Source organism: Vespa velutina, chromosome 7, assembly GCF_912470025.1.
Source record: "Vespa velutina chromosome 7, iVesVel2.1, whole genome shotgun sequence".
NCBI classification, from domain to species: Eukaryota; Metazoa; Arthropoda; class Insecta; order Hymenoptera; family Vespidae; genus Vespa; species Vespa velutina.
The window spans coordinates 7,837,579-7,847,578 of record NC_062194.1 but is presented as its reverse complement, the minus strand read 5'-3'; the positions used below and the strand labels follow the sequence as shown (position 1 = coordinate 7,847,578).

At 24.5% G+C, this 10,000-nt stretch overlaps 1 protein-coding gene and 1 long non-coding RNA gene across 6 annotated transcripts in view; both read right to left on the bottom strand.

Annotated features, from left to right (window-relative positions):
- The window catches only part of LOC124950445 (TLD domain-containing protein 2), a 230,844-nt gene that overhangs the window by 127,378 nt on the left and 93,466 nt on the right, over positions 1-10,000 (bottom strand). The gene's annotated exons all lie outside the window — the stretch shown is intronic.
- Positions 1,077-3,194, bottom strand: LOC124950472. The gene is made up of 2 exons (XR_007101374.1): positions 1,609-3,194; positions 1,077-1,564 (listed from the first exon to the last, which is right to left on the bottom strand). It is a non-coding gene; the product is annotated as an uncharacterized LOC124950472 (long non-coding RNA).

Below are 10,000 nucleotides of genomic sequence, written 5' to 3'. Positions count from 1 at the left end.
AATTCCTTTACAAATTTCACGAAGCTAAATTCGCGATCCCTTTTCAAATGCAAAGTGAAAGATGATCATCACAATAAACGAAAAATGAATTTAAATTAACAGAACATATCGTTACACTATATTCTTGTCCGCCATTTTGTCTTGTCATCTCGTCTACTTGACGTCATGTATTTTTCTATTCATGTTTTATTAGATTAGTTGATTAGAAAGTCATGTTACTTTATAGCTAAATAAATAATACATAACTACACACACACACACACACACACACACACACACACACATATAATGTCTATAATATGTGCATAATATATCATATAATATAATAGTAATATATTATTGCTATTAAATACAATTATAGTATTGTATTATTGTAATACAAAAGCATAGTTATATGCACACGTATATATATTATATTTATTTATATTTATATTTAAAAGAATATATATTATAAAACTATGTATATTATATTATATCAGTTAATATATTAATTACATTATAAACTTGTGAACTCTTTAGAAGTATAATCTCGTATTATTAATTGTCGGTAGTTAGCATGCATGACGTAAACAAAGGACAAACTTCTTATGAAATAAATTTCGTTAACTTAGGTCGATAATATGAAAAAGTATAAACAGAAATAAGAAGTTTCTACTTTTTATAGTAGCATCATATTGCATTATATTGCATTATATTTTATTATATTATAGCGTAATTTATATGATGTAACATATGTTGATATAATTATTAAATATAATATATTTACTATATATTATTAATAAAAATGAAAATAAAAATGTTAATGAGAAAAGAAATTCAACATGGATTCTTTATCAAACCCTGTAATTATCTTCCAATCAAAAAATTGCACCATTTCAAATGTTGAACAAAAACGAATGACACAATACTGAACATATTACCTCTAAGAAAATTATTATTTCCTATTCTAAAATTCAAATTTTGACAGAGATAGGAAATTTTCCAACAAATAGTGCTTTGTATCAGAATCATATGATACGTAAAAAGATGATACAAGGAATTATGCCACCTCCAAATAAATTATGTTATCTTGTTCGAAAATTCAAATTTTTTTCTTTTTTTTTTTTTTTTTTTTTTTAACAAAGATGCAATTTTTCTCGCAAATCGTGTATCAAGGATCACGTAATGAGAAAAGAGGTAGGACATTTACATCATGCCACCTCCAACTAAATTATCATCTCCTGTTCAAAAATGCAAATTCTAGACACTGCTGAAATATTTTCTGCAAATCAAATTTTGTGTCAGAATCACATGACGTATGAGATGGCACTCGAAGCTAAACCATCTCTAAGTAAGTCTTTATCTCCTGTTCAAAAATGTAAAATATCTGGGCAAAAGGGTAAAATGTTTCCAAAAATTCAGTTTTGTATCAGGATCACATGATACGTAAAAAAAAAGTAACACAAGGAATTATGCTACCTTCAGATAAATTATCTTCTCCTGTTCCAAAATTGAAAATTTGAAGGAAGCTGGAATTGTTCTCAGAAATCGAGTTCTGTATTAAGATTTCGTTAATGCATGCCACCTCTTCATTAATGCATGAAGAGGTGGCATGCGAAGCCATGCCACTTCCAGATAAGTCATTATTTCCTGTTCAAAAATTCAAATTTTGAACGAAGCTAGAATACGTCCCGTAAATTGAGTTTTATATCGGCATAACATAACGCGTGAAGAGATGGCACACGAAAACCATGCCACCTCCAGGTAAGTCATTATCTCCTGTTAAAAAACTCAAATTTTGAACAAATTGGTTGAGTTTCCCGCAAATCATGCTTTGTACCAGGATCATATGATGCGTGAAAAGGTGGCACGAGGAATCATGCCATCTTCAGATAATTCATTATCTTCTGTTTAAAAATTAACATTTTTTATAGAATGGGAAATTTTCGCTCAAAAGGAAATTTGTATACGGATTATATGATCTGGAAAAAGTACGCTAAATTATTATCGCTCGATAATTTATATTCTTCTGTTAATAATTTCAAATGGTGTAGAAAAAAAAATTTCTTCCACAAACCGAGTTTTGTATTCGGATTACGTGATGTGGGATCAAAATCGTTACACCATCTTATCGCATTAGATAATAAATTATTTACTTCAAAGTGGGAAATGTCTTGTTGATCTTTGTTCGATATCTTTTTCTGTTGTTTTTGCTTGTTTAATTTTTTACAGTTATACTTCGCGTTATTCAAGATTACATTCTCAAGAATCATTCAATCGTAAACTATATTAGCTTTATCGCAATTGTAACATGTAATACGATAACGAGTAACTTTTTTCTTTTTCTTTTTTTTAATTATTTTTCATTATTAATGCTTCCGTTACTACTAGATATTTATTAAATAGAAATACTTCAGATCAATATCCACTGTACGGATTTTTTTTTTTTCGTTTCTATTTATTTTAGTTTCTATTTCAATTTTTATTTTAATTTCTATTCATTTATTGACTTCGATTTAATTACTTTAAAAGTCACTTGCAATTTAGAAGAAAATACTTTATTTTTATTATTATTAAACAAATTCAATTTGGAAATTCATGTTATGCGAGAGAGAGAGAGAAAAAAAAAAGAGAAAATTGAAACTAATCAAACGTCACGGGAAGACGAATTTTACATTTCTTCATCGTTTCGACAGTAATGAAATTTTAATTAATTGATATTATTATCACCTCGTAATGATACGCGAATGAAAATTCATTTTGACGATATCGTCGACAATAAAGCTGCACGAGTAATATGGATTAAATGGCACCATAATTAACGTAGTAATGAGAACTCTCTGATAATTTCATTTTAATCGATTCATCGTTTCGATTATCCAGGTGTGTCCTATCTAATTCTGTCGCCTTTCCCCCTCCCTACTTTTCAATATACTTATCATTACTATTTGATTGTTCTTCAAATTTTATTATACATTCATAAGTATTTACTATTTTCTTTATCTTTTCCTTTTTTTTTTTATGCATCTATAAATAAATGTATCAACAAAGATTATATTTTTTGCATTTATATAGATATTTATAAATTTGATCGAAATGAGATCAATATTTTCTTTAAAATAATTGTTTTAGTTAATTATTAGTGCTAGTTTGTCGTTTAATAATAATCAAATTATATTCATCTAAATAATCATAATTATTATTATTTCGTATCATTTTTGATAAAACGATAGTTTTGTACTTAATTAAGTTTGATTATTTTAACTATTAAATTTGATTATTTTTTATAATAAATTCTAATGAAATTTTAATAAGATCTATTACATTTTTATAATGTATATATATACGTATTATATATACATGTTATATGGTATTTCTATCTAATAAAAAAAATTGATATTCTATATAAAAATAATAGTAAAAAAATAAGTATAAAAATAAATATATAAATATGTGTTATATTATATTTTATTAGGAGAATGTATTATAATATCATAAATGTAAATAAAAGTCCTATTTTAATTATTATTTAAAATAATTGTAATATTAAGTATATATATACATATATAGGAAATAATAATCAACGTATTTTCTTTTTTTATTTTGTATTAGAAATAAACAAGAAAGTAATTTATAAAAAATAATTCTATACATTTTACATAACCGGTCATTACTTTTCATAAATTACTTTTTTGCTCTTATCTAAGAGAAAGGAAGATAAAAGAATTTATTTGTTTCTTTGGTCTTCCTTTATTTTCTTATTATACGTTATGTACCAGAGCAAAAAAGAAATTTCGTTCGTTCGAATGAGAAATATTAATTTTAATTGTATATTTTCTTAACGGAAGTTCTTCAATAAAAATTTTCTTGAAACGTTTATGAGAATGCAAATTTAAGAACTTGATTTTTTATTTTTTAAACTTGTTTTATTTTATTATTATTATTATTATTATTATAATTATTATTATATTATTATTGTTATTATTATTTATCCTTTCTTGTTCCATTTACAAAGGGATCAAACTTAATGTAATTTCCATGGAATATCTCCTACCTTTTCTATCTTCGAGTTAACTAACACATACTCGAATATCCTTTGTCAGATAAGAGGAGCATCCTTCTCCTTGATAAGCTTCATCCACGAACACTAACTTTTGTTATATACTTTAGAAATTGATAACTTAAACTTTACTTTCTTTAATCATAAACATTTACGTTTTGATAAAGTAAAAAAATATATTTCTATTTATATCCGATATGCATAAGGGATTTTTATTTTAAATATGATTAATGAAAATATTATTATTTCATTATTTTTTCTCCATCGATATTAATTTAGGACAAATTTGGGGAAAATTATACATATATATATATATATATTTATTATTCATTATAACGAATTTGCTTACAATTTAAATTTCTGAATATTTCATTATTTTTTCTTCATCGATATTAATTTAGAACAAATTTGGGGGAAATTATATATATATATATATATATATATATATATATTTATTTATTATTCATTATAACGAATTTGCGTAAAATTTAAATTTCTGAACTGTGTTGATGGTATTAATCAATGATTACTTTCCGATATCAATTATTAAATTACTTAAATATAAATATAAATATAAAAATTATTGTTTTTATATATAACAAATATTACATAAATAATTTTAATTTAAAAGTAAATTAATATTAGAAACTATTTTTCTTAAATTTTTGCATTTGCTTCATTGTCAGAATTATCGATGGAAATGTCGTAGTTTTTAAATCGATATGATAAAAAGAAAAAAATCCCACAAAATATTCCTATATATTGTTATATTGCAAAATGAACAAAATATTACTATAATTTGTTGCTTGTTTGTTGGAAATGGATTAAAAATATTTAACAAAAGGAAAAAGTCGAGCAATTTATTGTTTCTAGGAAATGATGGTATAGTGGGACATAGATTTAGATTAATTTAGAATTTAGAAAAGGATAAAAGAATAAAAGGAATAAAACAAATAAAAGAGAAATAAAAAAAAGGAGCAAATGATACAAAATACAAAAATAAAAAGATAAAAAAAAATAAAACTAATGAAGAAAAATAAAAAAGAAAAATAATGTGTAAAATTAATAAGAAGCATTACATGAGTTTATATATAATTGGTATTATATATATAGTATATAACGTATATATATATATAGAATATAATTGGCTCGAACATAAAATCCACAATGACAGATTTTAAAACGTTATCTTCGTCCCGTTATCCCTGTAATATAGAAAGTAAAGTTGATGTACGTGTTTATTACGATAAGGAAGATAAATAGGATAAAAGAAAAATGAAGGAAAAAAATAAAACTAAAAGAAAAAGGAAAAAATAAAAAAATCTGCCGATGCAATTTCAACGTTCAGATCTTTAATTCTCGGTAACAATATCAACGTTAGCTAATGCTTCAAAGTATTACTTCATAATTACGATTACAATCGGTGAAAATCCAAGAGAAAATATTTGATTACGGATCAAAAAGCAATTGAGCAATAATGTTACGAATATGTGTATATATATATATATACATATATATATCTACGTAATATGTGTCTATATAAGAATACTAATTGTAAGGTTTTCAGGTCAAGGTCTCTCTTTATCGTCCGATGTTTCATGCAATTCGGTGCTTACTCTACATTTTACACAATATTTCTTTTTTTTTTTCCTTTTTCAAAAAGAATTCAAAGTTATAATTTTGCGAACTATTAACGACAGAAATAAGATTCGTGAAACATGAAATGTCATAGTCCTCCTGATAATGAATTGTCCTAATATTAAAATAAATGATAAGAAATAGAGAATTATTGGATTAAATAAATAATTTTTTTTTTTTATAGATATCGAACAAACAATCTAATTTCTTTTGGCGAGAACGAGAAGTGAAAAAAAAAAATTAATAAAAATGAGAAAAGTGTGTAAAGTATAAAGAAAAAAAAAAAGTGAGTAGAGAAAAAAATTAAAAAAGAAGAAAGAAAGTAAAAATATAATAGACGTTCTAATGCATATTACATTTATATTTATTATATATGTGAATATAATGTATAATATATTATTAATTTGTATAATACAATATATCATAAACATGATATATAAATAGCGAATAAAGACATCGAATAAATGACGCCATAATAACAATTATATCTTTAGAATAAAAAAAAAAAAAAAATAATTTTTTTTGTATTCTATTTTTTTTTTTTTTTCGTTAATATTAAATCAACGAACGACCTAATTTGTTGGAAAATAAAAGAAGGAAAAAAATTTTTTTTACACATTAAAATTCATAAATATTCATAATATACAGGCTGTCTGTTCATAGATATCGAAGCAAATATTTCCGAAGTGATTGGAAGTTACAAAAAAAGTTTAATAAGGAAAAATTTGCACCGTTCTAATTTGGATTACGAAGTACATGTAAAAACTTTTTTCTTTTTCTTTTTCTTTCTGTTTTATACTCCCGACCTTTCCGAGTTACGTAGATCGACATAGTTTTTTTCTTTTTTCTTTTTTTTAGTGCCGTGCAAATTTCTCTTAATAAATTTTCTTATAATTTTAATCAATCGCAAGATTTTTTTTCTCTGATGCTCTTGATCATTGTACACTATATTTATATTTATTATATAATATATATATTATATATATATATATATATATGTATATTTTATAAAAAGTATTTTTAAAAATCTTAAGAAATAATATATATAAATATAATTTTCTCTCAATTGAAAATCAATTTCATTTTTCCAACTACAATAATACTATTTCGAGTATCATACAAAATACCTATAAAAATATAGATCATTCAAATGCGCCTACGTAAACACACGTTTATGTAACGAGAATCAAAAGTGACTAGATAAAAAAAAAGAGAGAAAGAGACAAAAAATAATATCTCGTTTAAATAAGAAAAATAGTCAACCAAAGACGACCGAAAGCGAATTAATGAAATTTACGATCGACTAAAATGAAGAGACAAAAATCTCGCATTAGATTTACAATCGTGATGATAAATTTCTTTTCTAAAATTTCTTTTTTTTTCTCTATCTTTTTCCTTCTTTCTTCTTTTTATCTCTTGACACAATTAAAAAAAAAAAAGAAAAAAAAAAAGAAAAGAGAGAGAAAGAAAGAAAGAAAAATAAACATAACGAAAGTAAAATATGTATTAGATTAGAAAGATACGTTTAAAGAAAAGCATTATGTTAGAAACTCAATGGTAACGTTTAATTAGCGTGACAAGGCGCTTGACGTGTTATCGATTAATTATCTGTCCAATAAGAATCGAGGTACAAGTTAATATCGAAGAAAACGATATCATCGTTCTTGACCTACGACACTGATCACCTTTCAACGATATTATTAACTCTCTTTCTCTCTCTCTCTCTCTCTCTCTCTCTCTCTCTCTCTCTCTTTTTCTTTCTGTCTCGTGGGAGAACAAAATCGAATATCTTTCTCTTTCTTTCTATCTCGTGGGAGAACAAGATCGAATATCTTTCTCTTTCTTTCTATCTCGTGGGAGAACAAGATCGAATATCTTTCTCCTTTTATCTCGTGGGAGAACAAGATCGAATATTTCTCTCTCTTTCTCTCTCTCTCTCTCTCTCTCTCTCTCTCTCTCTCTCTCTTTCTCTTTGTATATCTCTCTCACGACTATATAATTTCGAATCAATAAATCGGTTCTGCTCATTGAACCGATGGAATTTCAAAGCTGGGATCACACCCTTCCGGATGTTAATACTTCATCCAGCTACAAAGAAAATGACTTTGTTGATATCCTTTCGCTCAAATCATCTTTTGAGTCACCTATTGTTTATGTCTATCGAGTGTTAAAATTAATGAAGAAAAATATATTTATCTTTTAATACCGTTACACGTTTGTACGTTTGTGTGTGTGTATATAGTTGTATATATACCTACATTCATACATACATACATACATACATACATACATAAATACATACATATATATATATATATATATATATATATATATATATATATGTGAATATATATATATATATATATATGTGAAATTGTTTTGTCAAAATAATACAAGTATTATATGAATTAAAATTTAATAACTCTATCTACAAACGATCCTTTACTCGGCGATATTAACAATTACCTTGTTTTTCATTAACTCCACATAAATTTCGTCGTCTCGATGATAATCGACAAAACCGAAAAAAAAAAAAAATGATAAAAGAAATAACGTTGCTATTTTTTAACAATAACTTTCAATATAATAACTTTAAAACAATAAATACTCAATGGTATAACAAATTGATGACCTTTTGTATAAAAAAAAAAGCAGAAAAAAGGAAGAAAAATGAAAAGCTTTAGAAAGCTAAAATAACAGATGTTATTTTAACTAAAATAAAAAAAAAAAAAAAAAAAAGTAAATAGAATTAAAATAATAACATAATTTACAACACTTAGATATTGTTCTCTCTTTTTAATAAAGAAGTAGCCATGGTCTATTGACCTTACATATATGTTTATGTTTACTAGCTTAAAATGATCCTTCACTATCACACATATATGTACATGTATACGTGTATATGTATATATATATATGTATATGGGTACTGATATATATATATATATATATATATATATATATATATATATATATATATAAACTCTTTAATTTAATCATATTGCAATTATTGTAAAAAATATACACGTCATATGATTTTATCCCAAAATTCTATTTACTAATATTAAATAGCCACTATCGTAAATTAATTATTATATATAATAATAATGGATCCATTATTTAATATTTATTTTCAATAATTATAACATTAATTAGTTATAATAATTATTTACTATTTATTTTCAATAATTAGTAATTGTCCTGTCATAGTAATATATTTAATAGATATTTATTTTGTTATCCATATAAATTATTGCAAATAATACATATTATTTAATTTCTTTCGAAGAACATTTCTCTATTTGTTGTCACTCCATAACAAAAAAAATTATTATTATTTTTTTTTAATTATCAAGTCAAATCAAACACCCTCTCTCTGTATATACAGGATGCTTTAATAAATATCATTATTATTAAAAATAATTTTGTTCCAAAAACTATTTTTAACAAAAAGTAAATTTTACAATCTGACTAAATGGTATATCCTTGTATAAGTGGTGTCACTTAAATAATTCTCTTTTTTTTTTTTTTTTTAAGCCGCATACAACGACGACCGACATATTGTACATGTAGAAAAAAAAAAAAGAATAAGATAAAATTATTTCACATGAATGTGGGCATGATAATGCTACGTTAAAAATTAATACAGAAAAATATGTGATAACAACCAAAGACTGACTTTAGTTTCGACATATCGTATAATACCTATCAACACACACATATACATATATATTTTAAGAATAAATTGGTTATATTTATCTAATCTGTTTATACAAGCTATGTTTAATACTTGTGGTCGTTTTAAAGAGTAATGTGGTTCGTATTAACAACGGGTGATCATTAGAAAGTTATACGATTTCATATCAACACATGCCCCCAAGAGAGTGTTCTCATATGGTTGAATAATAACAACATGCATTTCATTTTGTGGTTTTACCAAAGGAAATGCTTTCTAACTGTTATGTTTTATTGGTATATCGACAAGTATTGCACAAGATTTCCGGTTCTACAAATGTCATCAATTTGTTATTTCACCTGGTCTTAAATAGGATGGTAGAAAATTATAGGTCACAAAAAGTACAGTGAGATTCTAAACTCTCGTTAAATTTTTGTGATTCATTGTGAAAGAAAAAAAAAAGAAAAAAAAAGAAAAAAGAAAAAAGAAAAAGAAATGGTTGCCGGGCGAACTTTGACTTTGATCATGAAATTTTTTGAGATCAAAAAAATTTTTTTTCCTCTCTTTCTCTTTATTTTTTCTTTTGCCAATAAACGATGACGAAATTTGTAATGGATTTATATTTTTTTTTTCTTCGTCTTTAATTG